Genomic DNA, 17,394 nt, shown 5'->3' with positions numbered 1-17,394 from the left:
AGTCAAAGAGTATGAAAAAGAAATGTATTCTCTATATGTCAAATCATTACTGATCCATTGACTGTGGCGTTTACATTGATTAATATATAGATGACCCTCGTCTTACAAACAGGTTATGACTCAATAAACCCATAGTAACTTGAAAGCATTGTTAAATTGAAAATGCATTTAATATACCTAACCTATTACACATCATAGCTTAACCCACTCTCCCTTAAACATTCTCATGTCACTTATATTAATTAGCTTACAGTGGACAAAATTAACATAAAGCCTATTTTATAATAAAACACAGAATATCTCACGTAATTTATTGAACACTGTACTGAAAGTGAAGAAATGAAATGGTTGCATGAATGAGCTTTTGTACTATAACAAAGTTGAAACATTCAAGTAAAACATTTTAAGTTGGGGACGATCTATACTGTACAATTAATACAAAGAGAAAGGAATTGGAAAGTTCACTCTATACAACAGTGAGCTGAACACCTATAGAGAATTAGTTTTTGAAAGTGTAACTTTATTGAAGTTACACAAGAGAAATTGGAGTGTTTTTCATAGCATCCAGAAACCAACTGGTGATGTCAAAGTGGTTGATATTAGCATTGTTCACCAAAATCCCCACTTCTCCTGAACTGGGTTCAAGGATTCAGTCTCCCCGCAGATGTGTGGGACTGTGTAAGTAGTTTTGGGCAAAGAAATATGATTGATGATCTGTTTCCCCTCCAAGTTAGGGCTCTGAAAAGTTCATAGAGACCTTCAGTCATTTTCTTTTTTTGCCATAGAAAATGAGTTGCTGTGTTCCTGGTGATAGAGCTATAAGATGGCAGAGTCTGTCAATCTATCTCCTGAAGGGATTGGAACAGTCTTTCCCATAAGGAGCGAGAAGCATGAATAAACTTTTTTGTTGTGTTAAGGCATGTCCATTATGGCAATGTCTGTTACTATATATCATAATATAAACTTTTCCTGGTTAATATAGTTAGGGAAGATCTCTTACCCAAACACGTGCTACTATCAGAACCAAGTGTTCGTTTGAGTAAGAGATATAATAAGTTCCATTAATTTGTCAGTAGTGTCTTTCATATTAAGGATGTTAGCCTGAGGTCTAGCTTTTTAATCACATTTAATTCAGATATCCCATAAGTTTTCCATTTTCCACTAATTCTCCCATGAATCTTTTTTAAGTACTATATTTAATACATAAAATTCCTGTGCTTTCTACAAATGATCACTCTTCAAAATCAATTGAATTGCTTAATCTAACCACATATTGTAATTTTTTCAAAAACATTTTAATTAGTGCAAAAGGTCCTAAATTATGAACATGCTGTCTTCCTTTGATTGAATTACACAAACAGTCATCGCGAGTAAAGAAAGAAGATGCTTCCACAACTGTACAGTCTCTATAAAGTGGACTCTCACAATAAGGGAAAAGCAGAGATTCATGATTATTTTGATTTTATATTCACATCTGAGGAAGAGCTTAACCTTAAAGGGTTTGTAAAGTCAGAAAATAGTCATTTCTTATTTAAAACTATGAATAGTAAGGGAGAGTTTTTTCAAGCCACTAAAAAAGAATAATGCTTTGATCTTGTTTACTTTAGTAGCTATTAGGAAGCATAAATAATGTGTTGTCTTTAATATTTTAACGCCTGTCCTCTTTTTTCCCACCTATCCAAGGCTGTCGAAGACCAACTCAAATCCCAGCTCCTCAAGAAATTGTCCCTGAGCACATCAGCTGGGATTGATATATCTTTTTAAAATTCCTATGTAAATCCATATCATTTATTTGGAATTGCTTACCGAGAGTTTTAAAGAGTTCAGGAGCTGGACAAGACCTTAGAATCATTCAACACAATTTCTTATTTTGCAAAAGAGGAAAACAAAGTCCAGAGAAGTTACGTAATCCACCTAAACCACATAGTTATTGGAGGCTATAAACCGGTTTGCTGAATTCTTTGTGCAAGTCCATTCCTTGTTGTCACAAGTGCCTTTGCATTCATCGCATTCATCGTCTGGTATTGTTGGTTATCTTTTCCAGATAAATGACATCTCACTGATGGTACATATTTAAGTTAGGCAAATCTTTCACTTCTTCGTTATTACATCTTCAGCTCATAATTTATATCCATTAAGCAAAAATTTCCCATAGGCTGTGTTTTAGGTAGGTATTACATCTATTTAAGCTATTATTTCTTGCATTCTCAAGTTCAGAAGACAATGCAGCAGAGGAAAGGGCCAAGAAGTAGAAATAACACAGCAGCAAAGTCTAACAGTAAGAGCCCTGATGAGAACGACCAGAATGCTAACAGACGTCCAACAACATACTTTTTTAGAGTTGAAGGCCACTTTTTTCCGAAATAATTAGATCTTGCAGGTTTACTCTGCAAGGATGAAAAGCATGTGTGTGTCCAGGGGACTCCAGGGTGCTGGGAGTTCAGGTGAAGTCGTGGAGGTGAACACCTAACGAGGATTTCTACCGGTGGGATGGGGGTACCAGGACCAAGTCTTGGGAGAGTCTGAGCCTGAACCCCAACAGCGGACCAGGGAGGCGCACCAGGTGTACCGAGCCAGGGATGAGAACTCGGAGAGAGTGCACACTGAGGACAAGGTGGCGCCGCCGTCACCGGGCGTAGCCCTGGGGCTGCGACGGGCCGCGGGGGGCGCTGGGGGGCGGGGGGCGCGGGGGCGGGGCCTGGGGGCGGGGGCGGGGCCCCGACCGGGGCGGGGCGGGGCGCGGCGCCCAGGCCGTCCTGGCCAGCACGCGGCGGCGCCCCCTCCCCTCGCGCCGCGGGCCTCCCCGCGCCGTGCACGTCCCCGTCCCGCGCCTCCGCCTCCTCCCTCACTCGCTTCTTCCCGCCCTCCCCGTAGCGCCGGCCGAGCCGGCTTCCCCTCCGTCTCTCATGAATATTGAGCGGCCCCTGTTGTATTTCCCGAGCTCCATTGCGGAAGCCGAGGCTCGCCATATTGTGCGGCGGCGCCGGCGGCCGCGGCGGCTGATACCTGAGTCTCGCTCCGGCCGCGGCCAGCGGAGCCCCGGGCTGGGGTAGGAGCCGGTGAGTGGGGCGGGCGGCGAGGCGAAGGGCGCGGGAGCGGCGGGCTGGGACGCGCGTCCGCTCTGCCGGGTGCCGGCGCTTGACGGCGGCCCCGCGCCCGGAAGGGGGGGGGTGTGTGTCCGCGGGGGCGTGAGGGGAGATGGCGCCGCCGACCCCGGCCGTGCTGGCCGCGGGGATGGCGGGGGAGGCGGCTTCTCATTGTTCGCGTTTCTTCGAGAGTCCTGGGGAGGGGGTGAGCCCGCCGCGGAGGACCGGGTGGGCGAAGCGCAGGGGCTCCTGCTCTCGCGGCGAGCCCTCGCTCAGCGCGGCGGCCGGGCTGCGGTGCGGCCCCTGCCTCCGGGGGCGGGGGCCCAGCCTCCCGGCGGCCCCGCTCCGGAGGCGGGCGGAGTGGAATGCGGGTTTTTTCTTCGGGCTTTCCCCTCGCCTCCGCGGTCTTGTGTCTGCACCGTGGGGGTGGGGTAGGGGCACTTTGTGCAGACAACCCGTTTTTTCCCCCGGGGGCCTGGAGTCGGGGTTCTTGTGCGCCGGAGCTGCTCCGGGTCGGGGCTCCCTGCAGGCTGCGGGGAGACCTCGCCTGGCCCCACACATTCCTGGAGTGCCGCCCCCTGCTCCGGAATATCTGTTGCTGCTTTCCAAAGCCGCGAGCTTGCCCGGAGGAGCCGTGGGGGGAGGGGGTGTCTCGGGGTTTCTGATGGAAGCTTCGCGTTTTGAACCCTGTGGTTTCTGCTGAGATCCTGGGTATACTGTCGCCTGGGAGCTGTCGTCCTGGTTGTCAGGATCGTTTTCCTCCTGCCCAAGTCGCTTTCCAGCTCCCAGAGATGGTGTTCGTAAAATGGGTGTTTCAAACTTTGAGCTTCATTCCGATTATTTGCCCACCAAGACCAATTCTAGGTTCATCTCCTTAAAACCCCTGTGGGCATCTTTTAGGAGGTCGTCGGAAGTTTTACCTGTGTGTCTTACGTTGTAATGTGGCTTAAAAATGCCAGGTTTCTTTGAGGTGCGTGAAGAAATTTGCTGTGGAAAGGTTAAATATGCACCCAGCGTTTTACGAATACGCTGTTATTTTGAAAATTAAAAATCAAGCCGTGGCTTCAATATTTTAAACTGAGTATTATATTTAAAACGAATGTATGAGCAATTTGCATTACATAATCTATTTTTGGTACCTCCAGAATTATCAAGTAGAATACTTACTGTAATTGGTAGATAATCCGATTTGAATTAGGTGTAATTGTTGAGTTTTTAAAATAATTTATATTGGTATGTTAGATTTTGGTTCTTAAAGTGAAACGCGATCCTTGGATTTATAAAGTATTTAAGTGGCAGTACTGTGACTCTTTGATATTCCTTTTTCTGCCTGAAATTTCTGATTGTCACAATCAACAGGTATCCTAAAATCTTGATTATGCACTTAATCAACTTTTTTAGTAAAATAATGGTTAGTTATTTTAGACTTCCTTTTTCCAGTGATAGCACAGCAAATATGATCCCTTACTTTTTCTAAGGACTTCAGTTATTTCCCTCAGATACCCTTGTGGAATCCACGCTTGAAATTAATTATAGATGAAAAATGGTGACTTTAAGAAGGAAAACTGCCTGAGTGAGCCTACTTCGTTTGAGTATTTGAAAAATAAGCTAAGGCTCCTCAAATGTGCTGCACAAAAAAATTTCAAATAAGAATCACTAACATATGTAGACAGTGCAGACATCAAATACTGGGAATTTTGAGTTTTTCTTTGCTTGTGTCGAGCACTCAAAGCGCCCAGGTTTGAGGGGATATAAATATGGACCAGGCCAGCACACGTGATTGGAATTTCATTTTTCTGTTACTGACCTTCGGTTTGTCATCTCAGGTTTCTTTCTTTAATCTGATTTACTCATGATTTGTAATTCAGCAGTTTTTGGAATAAAGGTGTGATATATGCCTAATGAATAATACACAACCAGATGTTTCAGTGACAGTTTAATTTCTGTACATTAGTAAAGAAGTGTAACTCCTTCCAGCAAAAGCAATGAGTTAACATTAAAATATACTTTATCAAAATTCTGTCAGTGTTTCTAGTGTAACTTAAAGCATTTCATAGTTTTGAAGTGACTCATTTATTGAAATCCTGAGAAATTAAAAATTTACCTCTATTTGCTGTTTTTTATAAAAGGACAGATACTTGTGGGATTATGTATACATTCTGCACACATACAAATCTACAAATGACTTTTAATTGGTGGTGTTTGTTACATGCCCTGTGGAAGGCAGACATTGTTATCACACTGTCTGATTTTTTGATTTTTTTTTTTTTTTTTTTTGAAATCTTAACTGTCAGTAACTTACTGACTCAATTTGCATTTAACTGAGAGGTATTTTTTGGTGTACAAAAGTACAGTACCGGTTTCCCAATCTATTCTCTAAAGGTCTAAAGATCCTTATATGACCCTTCTACCTAATGTGTTCACTGAATCTTTTGGTATTTATTGCGGAGAGTTTGGTGGTTTTACATAGATATTCTTACTGTGGTAATAGGACCCTTGACATTTAAGTAGAAACTAACTTTACTTTTTCATAGACGTGAGTTGGATGATGAGTTCCTGAATGTAGATGCAAAAAGGATAGATGACTCATTATCCAGTTCTATATTATGTGGAGGAACTCCAGTAGAACTAGCCATGTTCTCAATTTCTCTTTTGCCTTGTGGGTGTTGAGCCACTGAAGTGGACTTGTATGACTGTGCCTAGTGGTGTGTCTTGTTGGATGCTCAGCAGTTACCTATGTTATCAGAAATTCATTGCTTAAAATTTGCATCTCCCGTTTCATTTGTAGAGTGAATTAACAACCTGTTTGCTGCTTTGGCATGTCTGCCATTTGTCAGAATGTAAAAAATATTTATTAAATATAATAGTGAAAAAGGATTTAAAAAATTAACCTCATATTAAATTGCCTAATTTGGACATTTTTCAGTGAAATTTTAATGACCAAGTGAAAAACGTGGACTCTCCTGCAAAGGTGCTTCTTTCTTTCATTTTTCCCCCTTTTTCTATACTGTAGAGCAAAATAGAATTCCACTAGTTGTATTTTATGATGATGTTACATTCCAAAGTCAACCTGTAAAATGGAAATCATAGATAGTGAAAAAACAATTATGCTTGAGACTGGGAGTGTAGTTCATTGGTAGAGCTAATACTTACCATTCTCCAGCACAAAACAAAACGAAAAATACTTGAGAATAGGAAGGCAAAATTTACCAGTAAGTTCAGCTTAGCTTTAGTGTTGCAGGAAATTGCTGTTTCTTTCCTTGAACACTAGCTGAAATAGTTAGGAGCATGTTGAACAATAATAAAACAAACCTCCCCTCAAAACCTATTCTTTTTTGTGGGGGGGACATACCAGGGATTGAACTCAGGACACTTAACCACTGTGCCATATCCCCAGCCCTATTTTTTGTATTTTTATTTAGGGACGGTCTCGCTGAATTGCTTAGTACCTCACTGTTGCTAATGGTGGCTTTGAACCTCAGGATCCTCCTGTCTCAGCCTCCTGAGCCACCACTGTGCCTGGCCAAAACCCAGTCTTTTTAAAATACAAAGAATCAGCATGGTCTCTATGAGAGGCACATGGGGACTGACAATACTGGGGCATAGAAGATCAACCTCATCTCACATTATCTCTAGGATATGTGTTATAGTAAAAGGAGGTATGTTGGTGTCCTTGGGCTAGCCTACATTATTTATAATATTTCTCACCCCCCCCCCCAAAGCCGAATAAGAAATCACAAAGTGAATTAAATCACGAAAGTGGTTTTTTTATGCTTCAGCTTAAAAGAAGGTTCCAGGCTAACCTTTATAAGATGGATTTTATCTATAACCCCACGTTTTGTTTCCTCTTTAGTGAAGCAGCAAAATATCTGGAGGAGAGTAGTTAGAATCACTGTGTTTATTTTATTTGATTATTATTTTTTGGTACTGAGGATTGAACCCAGGGGTGCTCAACCAGTGAGCCACATCCTCAGCCCTTTTTTATATTTTATTTAGAGACAGAGTCTTGCTGAGTTGCTAAGGCTGACTTTGAACTTGCAATCCTCTTGCCTCAGCCTCCTGATTTGCTGGGATTACAGGCCTGCGCACCACCACACCTGGCCTACTGTGTTTATTATGTATTGAGAAAACTGAAACTTGACTAAGAATAGCAGAGGATTTAATGTAGGGGGTTGATTAGATGGACATAAGAGCTAAAAGGGAACATTACAGTAATAGGAACCTAAGACCCGCTGAGAAAGGTTCCATGGACCTGGTGCTGAATTTTTGGAAAGGTTAGCATTGTTCAGCTGTTAGTGACTATGAAGGCATGTGATATGGCTGGTTCTGGGAGTACCAAAAGAAGCTGGAGGCTAGAACCAGTTGCTGCTGCCAGGGCCAGGGACTGTCATTGCCACTGACAGGAACTAGAAGGAAGTCCGAAATTCCTGTTTTCCAGTCTCCACTTGCTACCCCGGTTGGCAAAATCTGGCAGAAGAGATGGTGAAATATAGTTGCATAGTCTCAGCCTAAGCATCATAAAGCACCTTAGAAGGGTAATTTAAGAGTTGAGAAATGAATAAATGACCTGCATAAATAGTGTTAAATGTAATAATTTAAATTTGTAACTCTGTCCTTAGTTTGACTTTCAAAAAAAAAAACAAAAACATTTATTGATTATGTTCTGTGTTCCAGACTCTCTCACAAGGTTTTAGGAATAGAAAAATGAATCAAATTAGGTTTTTGTTCTTCAGGAATTTAGTCTAAGTGGCCATGACAAATAAACTACTGTACAGTGTGTTAAATGCAATAACAGATGAGTGATGTGTTTTGGAAACCCAAAAGACATAGTGACCAATTTGCTTTTTCTGTTTCTAGCCAAATTTAATGACTAGTACAATTTTTTATCTATACATGATCAAATCCAACTTTATTCTTTTTTTAATTTTTTGGGGGTATTGGGGTTTGAACCCAGGGGTGCTCAACCACTGAGCCACATCTCCAGCCCTTTTTATTTTTTACTTTGAGACAGGGCCTCACTAAGTTGATTAGGGCCTAGCTAAATTGCTGAGGCTGCTTAGAACTTGCAGTCCTCCTGCCTCAGCCTCCCAGATTGCTGGGATTACAGGTGTGTGCCACTAGCCCAGCTCTCACTTTATTCTGTGTTCAGCTCAACTCCTCTGAAAGCTGTTTTTCTAAGATTTCTCAATTTTGTCACATAATCATAACCATCATTAAACATTTTTCTGTACTTTTCATCTTAATTAAAGACTATCACTTTATGCACTTTCAGCTTATCCTAAGTACTGTGTATATAGATACTTGAGAAATTTGCTCTTTCACTGAACAAGGAAAATAAAATCTTATTGACATTGTTTCTTGCTTCTGGGGCCATTAGAAATTGTTTGGGTGGTGGTATTTGACTTAATGAATATGAGTGAAAGGATAAAATAATCAGTTAATTGTGCAGCACCAGTAAATTATCTATTAAAGGGATGTTGGATTTCTGATCTGCTGAATTCCAGAGCAGTGATTTTGGCAGGGATTCCTTTTGATGACTGAATAAAATTCTCCTTTACCTCCTTGATTACTTAATTAATATTCTAAAGATCTATTTTTGGGGGTGGAGACAGAAATTTGTCTTTTCATTTTCCTAAAAATAAAACTATATACAGTTTTTTTCACATTTTTAAAGATTGTCTGCTGTATTTCCTCATTTCTGTATTGATTACACTATCTCCGTTAGCTATTGTGAAATGTGCAAATCTGCAGTACTTCATTTTGACTTCATTTTAGAAGTGTTCTGCTTGCTTTCCCCTACCATGTACATACCATATTGATTTAATTTAAAACCAACTAATGCTTCACTTTTAAAAAGACATATGCCTTCATGCCAGTAATTGCATTAAACCCTAAACCCTTACTATTTACACTATTTACTATATAGAGTCTAATTCAGTCTGGGATGGCTGTCTTGGAACCCAGCCAAATGTTTTATAGAAGGCTTTACTATATTACAGAAGGGGTAGTGTTTGTTGTGTATAATAGAAAGGGCTTTAGAATTGAAGGCAGGAGACTTGATTTCTAGGTCTGGTTTCACTGTTGACAATATTCTTGGCCTTTCTGAGTGTGTATACAGATTATTTGCTAAGATACTCAGGTAATGTAGGTAAAGGGGTTTTTGTAACAGCAAAGCACATTGTAAATGTAAGGGAGGTGTATGAAGAAAGAAAGAGAAAGATCCCTTGATTCATGGCTTGGATCCTGGTGATAGTTTTGTGTCTAATTTCAAGTTTTTGAGTTTCCATTTTGAGAAAATTGTTAGGGTGGAATGGGATGTGGAAGGAGTTATGAAATTACTATAACCCTAGCTTTTTAAGGTTGGCATGTCTCATTAGTTTCTTTTCCACAGGGTTAAGTATCCTTGCTTATATTCTGAAACAGTACCTCAGATTTCATTACTTGTGTAGGAACAGAACTGCCACTTTGTAGATTGTTTAAGGGACAAGGGCCTAAGGGAGTACAAAAACAGATGCTATGACTGTTTTGGCTGGAAATTACTCTTAAAAAAAAAAAGTTTTGATTTATATGAGTTACATCAGTTTCAGAAAATCTCTGCTTTTAAAATGTATGCTTAGCAAGATTGAAAATTGTTATTTAGTTTCAGTGAACTTTTTATCCTTCCTCAAAATATTTGGTTAACATTTGTGAAGAAAACAGAGCTCTTTGAGTGAAAATATGCTTTTTATAGCTATGAGATTATGTCCTAGGAACATTTCCTCACGTGACAGTGCAGTGACAGAAATGTATGTTGTTGGTAGCTTAGTATGTTTAGTTTATATATTGGTAGTTTATACTGTCCAAAATATTAAACTGGAATTTCATTAATATTGTTACTATAATTATAATAAGTTATATAGCTATATTGAAATATAGGTCCCATTTGCCAGGTTGAGTTAGCCAGGGTTTAATTATTAGTGCAATTTCTTTCCTTTTTTCCCTCCAGAAGTCTTTGACTTATTTATTCATTTGTTGCTGGGAGTTGAATTCAGGATCTCATTTCATGAAGCACATGTTCTACCATTGAGCTTCACCCAGAGCCCAACTCCAGCACGTAGAAAAGGCTAATGTTACACTTACATATAATATAGATAACATTATTAATGTCAGTTTAATTTGTTCTCAAATCTTTTGTGTAATCTGTTGAAATAATTGATTTAGGAGAAGACAACATTAGTGTGCCAGTGAGGAGAAAAAGCTTTTGAGGATAAATTATTCATCATTCATTTCTTAAATGGATTATTTTTAGTTTTAATCTCTAGGATCAATATTTTAGTCCTTTCAGTAGTAGTTTAAGAGCTAAGAATGGGAGAAGGTTCATAAATTATAGTCTTTTAATCAGATATCATTTCAGTTGTTGCTTAATTCTTTTTTTTTTTTTTTTTTTTTTTTGCCACTGCACCAGCTTTGGTACCATTTCTAATGATTGCAAATTGCAGTTGGATATACCATAGTATGTTTAATCATTTCCTTGTGGTTGGATCATAAAGTTTCTCTTAGCTTACTACTTATGTTGATGATAGGGAGGTCCAGTGATCATTGTGTCAGTGGGGTGAAAAAAGTACCTGTTACCTCCATAAATTTACCTTTCTTTTTTTTTGGACTCAGGTACTCAACCACTGAGCCACATCCCCAGCCCTACTTTGTATTTTACTTAGAAACAGGGTCTCAATGAATTGCTGAGGCTGGCTTTGTACTCAGCCTCCTGAGCCGCTGGGATTACAGGTGTGTGCCACCTAGCCTGGGTATAAGTTTACCTTTATTTATTTATTTTTTTTAAGGGTGGGGGGAGAGAGAACTTTCAACATTTATTTTTTAGTTTTTGGCAGGCACAACATCTTTGTTTGTATGTGGTGCTGAGGATCGAACCCGGGCTGCACGCATGCCAGGCGAGCGCGCTACCGCTTGAGCCACATCCCCAGCCCATAAGTTTACCTTTAAAGGATGAAATCTGTAACTCTTTGATGGCAGCAACTTGTGCAGTACAGTTGAAGAGAAAACAAGGGATTAGAGAAGATAAACTGTTTCCCCATTTAGTCTTGGAAGTTCTTTCTTACATAGTGTGGAACAGGTATTCTTGGTCCCCGTGGATCTTGTTCTTGGTCCCCTCTGTGGATCCATGCATACTCTGAAATTTTTTGTACACATGTTTTTGTGTGTCCTTTTTCCTCCGAGAGTTTCTTACTTTCATCAGCTGTTTTTTTAACCTTTGTTTAATTTTTTTTTTTTTTTTTAATGTGCTGAGGATCAAACCCAGTGCAAGACAAGCCCTCTATTACTGAGCCCCAGCCCCAGCTCTCACCAGATTCTTAAAGAGGGTTAGGGTTAGGGTTAATTAAGAACCATGAACTTGTAGGAATTTTGTTTAAAAATGGAGGCTGATTGAAAACTGTAAAAAGTTCCACAAACAATATCTGTTATATTGAATTAATATTAGTGTTCTTTTCCTTTTATTATCCAATAATGTAGAATCAGTTTTGCTTATGAGAGGATGGATTTTATTATTTTATCTGTTTTTTAAAAAACATTAGGAAGGCATTATTACAATTTTTCTCTTTAACATTTATTGTTTGAATAACTCAACATTAAGATTGTTAAAAGCCTGGGCGGGTGTATGGCTCAGTGGTAGAGTGCTTGCTTAGTATGCTCCTAACCTTGGATTTGATCCACCAAAAAAAAATAAATAAATAAAAGCCTAACTAATGGTTAATAAGTAGCTTTGCTCTTGTGGCATTTCATCATTTTGTGGAGGTCTTTGCATTATTTCCAGAGCAACAGTTTTTTTTTTTAAAGAATATTATCTAAAACGTGCTCATTTTATACATGATGATATTTGGAACTGTATATTGACTTGCTCAAAGTTATGGTAATTTCCAGTAATATGTGAACTGTGCTAAATTTTTGCAGCTTTTGTGATTGTGTTAATCTTTAAAGATAAATCTTTCTAAAAGCCCCCCCCCCCCCCAATGCTTCCTATTCCAAGTACCTGACTTTGTTTTGGCCTTTAGAGCTTCTGGAGGTACTTATGCCAGAATTTCTTTTTTGATGTAATTTGCAGGAATTGAAAGATAAGGAAGGGTAGGTGGGTAGATAGGTGTGTGTTTTATACAGAGACAGAAAGAGAGAGGGAGATTGATACAAAATTGATGTGCTTTTGCAGTTGCTTCAAATCACAAAATGAGAATTGAGATCTTCTGAATCCCCATCTGGTTGTTGATAGTCTCCATAATAATAGTTTTTTTTTGGGGGGATGTCTATTTTGCAAATGAAAATTTACCCTATTTGAAAGAGACACCTGAAATAATTTCTTCACTCCTGCTCTTGTCTCTTGTTATATTAAAAATGTCTGTGCTAATTGTAATGTGGTAACATAATAGTTGGAGTTGAAAGATGTAAGGGAACTCCCCTTTCCAAAAAAAAAAAAAAAAAAACCCACAAAAACTGAAAAACTCTTAACTCCAAGTTACCTTTTAGAATATAAGTTTTAGCAGTGGTGCAATGGTGCATGCTTGTAATCCCAGGGGCTTGGGAGGCTGAAGCAGGAGGATCGCGAGTTCTTAACAATCCTCCCCAAGAGTGAGGTGCTAAGCAACTCAGTGAGCCCCTGTCTCTAAATAAAATACAAAATAGGGCTAGGGATGTGGCTCAGTGGTTGAGTGTCCCTGGTTCAATCTCTGGTACCCCCTTCCCAACCCCCCCCCCCCAAAGTTTTACAGCTCTAATTGTAGCACAGATGCAAATGATTGGTATCATAATTTTGTAGGTATTTCTGGTCATTGCATATGGTATTAATAACTTTTCTTTGATGATTGAAATGAAAAAAAATGTGCTTGTGGTAAACATACATATGAATGGTATTTTTATTATAGTACCAATAATAATTGTGTGTTTAGTTTTGGTTAAGGGCATGACCTTAGTCAAACAGGCCTGTTTTTGAGTCTTGCCTCTAACATTTACATTGAGACCTTTAAGCAAGTTGTTTGTATTTTGACTCTCTTTCCTTATTTGTTACATAAATATCTCATTAGTTTTTAAACTAAATTTATTAAATGAAGGCAATAATTTGGCATTTACTTCATAGGGTTGTTAGAATTAAACAGAATCTGAAACAAAGTGGTAAGCACTCTGTAACTATTACCTATTATCAGTGCATTATTTCTTTTTGGGGGAGGTGGGTACCAGGGATTGAACTCTGGGACACTGGACCACTGAGCCATATCCTCAGCCCTATTTTGTATTTTATTTAGATACAGGGTCTCACTGAGTTGTTTAGCACCTTGCAGGCTAGCTTTGAACTTTTGATCCTCCTGCCTCAGCCTCCTGAGCCACTAGGATTACAGATATGCGCCACCATGTCTGGAAATGCATGATTTCTTAGGACTAAGGTTAGTGTGTTAAAGAGCATGAATTTTTTATCTCTAGAAATGAATTGCTTAGCTGCTTTATGAAAGGGTTATTTCAGTTGCTGTTTAAAGAGTTTGAAGGCCGGGCTGGGGTTGTAGCTCAGCGGTTGAGTGCTTGCCTCACATTTGTGAGGCACTGGGTTCGATTCTCAGCACCACATTAAATAAATAAATAAATAAAATAAGGATATTGTGTCCATCTGCAACTAAAAAAAAATTTTGAAAAGTGTGGGAGCCTCAGCTTTCAAGTTCTGTCTTTCTTATCTTAATCTGATTATTAGGTTACTTTCTTACCACAGATATAATTATTCAACTGATTGTGCCATTCCTAGAAAAGTATATTTTCAGTGGTATAGTATATTTTATATTTTCAGTGGCTAAGGGAATATTGCTGTGACTTACTTTCTGCATTGTTACATGGTCACTTGATGGACAGTATACATGGAATATACAAGGGATTTGTATATTATGTATATCAGAATTATTGACAACAGTGTAGAAAGGTGTACAGTGGGTTAATCTTATGTTTTATGGAGTTTTCACATACTTACCTACGTATTATATAGGCATAAAATATATGTATATGTATTCAAAGATACAGTTCTCTTTTTTTCATTCTTAAACAAGTTTGTTCCGTAGAATATTTAGAGTTGTGAGTTTTTGAGGCTACCTATAAAGCCATACATTTACAGAAGAGGAAACTGAATTTGCAACTAAAGTTACTCGTCTTATTTCACCCTAAAATTAAGTAGGACTTCTTTACAGTTGGTGTTTTTGTAGAAATTTTGTGGCTATTCCTCTTCAGTTACCAATATTCTTACTATGAAATTGTCTCCATCTAGTGGCAGCAAATATATCACAAGGCTGAGTACAAACAAGGGAGAAAAATGCTAGGGAGAACTTATTAACTGCTTTTGTGAAAGGAGCAGCCAGCCTGATGACAATGTTGTTGCTTTTGCAAAGGGAACTTTGGTGACAGTATGCCTGGTGCTTGCTTTCATATTTCATGACCTTATACAAAGAATTCCTTATGCAAGGAATTTCTTACTGTGAGTATCTGAATTCGGTGTTTATTGTTACAATGTAAGAAGGTAGAGTGTGTTAATCTTTTATTTTACAGAGTTTCCATATACTCTCAGGTTCAAAAAATATGTGTGTGTGCGTGTGTGTATGTATTCGCGCACACACATATAAATTCTCCTTTCTCATCTTTTTTATGAGTTAAAAGATAGCATGCTAACTTGTTGAAGAGAAGAGAGAACAATAAATATGTTGGAGTAACTTGCCAATTACATGGAATGGAAAAATTAGATTCCTGATCTCTTAAATATGTATTTTTTTAAAAAATCTGAAAATATTAGAAATTGCAGGTAGATGTTTTATAATTTTAGAGTGTAGATGCCATGGAGAAAAAGTTAAAATACAAATAAGAAGTAAAAACAAAAGCCAGAAACTGGGGGGAAACACATTTAACAAACAAAAGTCATTTTCTTCAAAAGTCATTTTCTTACAAACTTTTTAAAAAGCTGATAAAGGGTTGGAGTTGTGGCTCAATGGTAGAGTGCTTGCCTAGCATCTTTGAGGCCCTGGGTTCAGTCCTCAACACCACATAAAAATAAATAAAATAAAGTGTTGTGTCCAACTACAAATAAAATAAATAAATAAAAGTTGATAAAAATGGATATGGATATAAGTAATTGAGAGACCAAAAAATGACCAATAAAGCTGTGAAAAGATAACCCCTTCCACGAATGATTAAGACTTGCAAATTAGGAAATGTCATTCCCACTTATCCGACTGGACAGGCTTTTTAAAAGATGTTGCTAATCCCTAATTTGTATAAATGTAAGTTAGTATAGCTATTTAGCAGTATTTGTCAGAGTAAAAAAAAAAAAAAAAATCTGCCTTTTGATCCAATGATGGTACTTCTGGGAATTTGTCCCTAGCAATTTTTTTTTTTTTTCTGTAACTTCTTTTTGTCAAAGTTGATGCCAGCAAAACATACAGTAAACCATGGAATAAATGAATTCTGAGCCACATTTCAGTGAATGTTTCAGGAACTTCTAGTCATAGTTGGAAAAGTCAGAAATTTCTTAGGTCATTAAGACACTAATTTTTGTCTGATTCATAATTTTGGCTGCACATAAAAACTATTTGGCTGGCTTTTAAATTATACTGTGACATGGGAGATGTTAAATTCAGTTGGCCTAAAATGGGACTTAGATATCAACATTGTTTAAAAGTTCTCCAGGTAATTTCTATATGCAACTAAAACTGAGAACTAGTTTTCTAGAGGAAGACTTTTTCCTGTGGGTGCATTTAGTTTTCTTTTTGTGGAAGATGAGATTCCACTGGGCAAATAAACTGAAGTTCATATTTTCCCTCACCTTCTTCCATTCTACTATTGGGTTTCTCCTCATAATTGGGGTTCACCTGTCCTATTAGTTTCCTATTATTGCCGTAACAAATTAGTAACTTGGAAACAACACTGTTTTAGTTAGCTTTTTCCGCTGCTGTGACTGAAAGGACCTGACCAGAACAGCAATGAAGGAGGAAAGGTTTATTTAGGGGTTCATGGTTTTTGAGCTCCACTCCTTGGGGCCGTTTCACATGAGGTGAGGTCGAACATCATGGCAAAGAATGTGGCAGAGGGAACAGCTCAAATGATAATCAGAAAGGGGGGGAGTCCATTCTCCAGATACAAAACGTATACCCTATAGCTATATGCCCCCAGTGAGCCATTTCCTCCAGCCACACCCACCTGCCCGCAGCCACCATACAGTTAATCCCATTGGGGATTTTTTGCTGATTAGATTAAAATTGTGACCCAGTCATTTCTCCTCCAAACCTCCTTATGTTGCCTCACACATGAGTTTTTTGGGGGACACCTTACATCCACACCATAAGAAACATGAATTTATTCTGTTACTTTCTGACAGAAGTCCAAAATGGGTTTTATGAGTTTAAAGTTAAGGTGTTGGAAGGTCTGATTTTTTTTTTTTTTTTTTTTTTTTTGTGGAAGTTTAGGAGAGAATACCTTTCCTGTTCTAGCTTTTAGATGCTGCCTACACCGTTTGGCCTGTGGCCCCTCATCTCTCTCAAGGCAGCAACTTTGTGTTTTGAGATTTCTCACTTTACTACGTCTACCTCCTTCATCATGTCTCCTTTTTTGACTCTACTCTGTCATCATATCACCTTGTCTGACTCATAAGGACCCTCGTAATTATATTGGGCCAAATCTAGATCATCCAGGATAAGTTTCTCACAATTCTTGGTTTAACCACATTGGCTCTGTAAATACCTTATCCCATGTAAAGTAACTTTCACAAACTTTGGGAATTAGGTCATGGATGTCTTGGGGGGCCATTATTCAATCTACTCTAGTTGAAGACTTAATTCAAAAGGAAGTTTAGAATTTATAAATGGGATATTTTACTGTATCTTAGATTGATAAAATATTATAATCCAAAATGAAATATACATTTTTATTAACGTTAGTCATATTGTGATACAACAAAACACCAGAATTTTTTCTTCTTATTTAGCTGTAACATTGTAGCTAGGTAAGTTAACTTTTATTTCATGAGTTATGATTAATATTTATTATTATCCCTTGGAGCAGTCTGCCATTTCTCCTTTATTAGGAATGTATGTTGGATAGGATAGGTTGGTTTGTCTTGTTTTTATTACAACAATCATAATAACCACATATTCTTCACAGAATTCTATTAAATGTGTCCTTTATATTTTATACTTTGGTTTTGTGTGTGTGTGTTTTTTTTTTTTTTTTTTGGTATTGTCTCAGAAGAGTTGTTGCAGGTTTAATGTAGGTTTTTTTCCCTGCCAGATAGTATTGTCTTCCTTGA

General features: G+C 38.5%; 1 protein-coding gene across 3 annotated transcripts in view; it reads left to right on the top strand.

The window, feature by feature from the left end:
• Positions 1-2,944: 2,944 nt before the first annotated feature.
• The window catches only part of Rnf2 (ring finger protein 2), a 40,974-nt gene continuing 26,524 nt past the window's right edge, over positions 2,945-17,394 (top strand). The window contains exon 1 of one of the 3 annotated variants that reach the window (XM_058585119.1): positions 2,945-3,049. The gene's annotated coding sequence lies outside the window, so the exon portion shown is untranslated. Of the gene's footprint in view, positions 3,060-3,205; positions 3,292-17,394 lie in introns of those variants that run through there. The other 2 variants (XM_046462692.2, XM_046462693.2) reach the window with 2 other exon arrangements.

This window comes from Marmota monax, unplaced genomic scaffold (assembly GCF_021218885.2).
Source record: "Marmota monax isolate L192 unplaced genomic scaffold, Marmota_monax_Labrador192_F-V1.1 WCK01_AAM20220418_F8-fsc00250, whole genome shotgun sequence".
NCBI lineage: Eukaryota > Metazoa > Chordata > Mammalia > Rodentia > Sciuridae > Marmota > Marmota monax.
The sequence above is the reverse complement of the archived record's forward strand: the minus strand, read 5'-3'. Positions and strand labels throughout refer to the sequence as shown.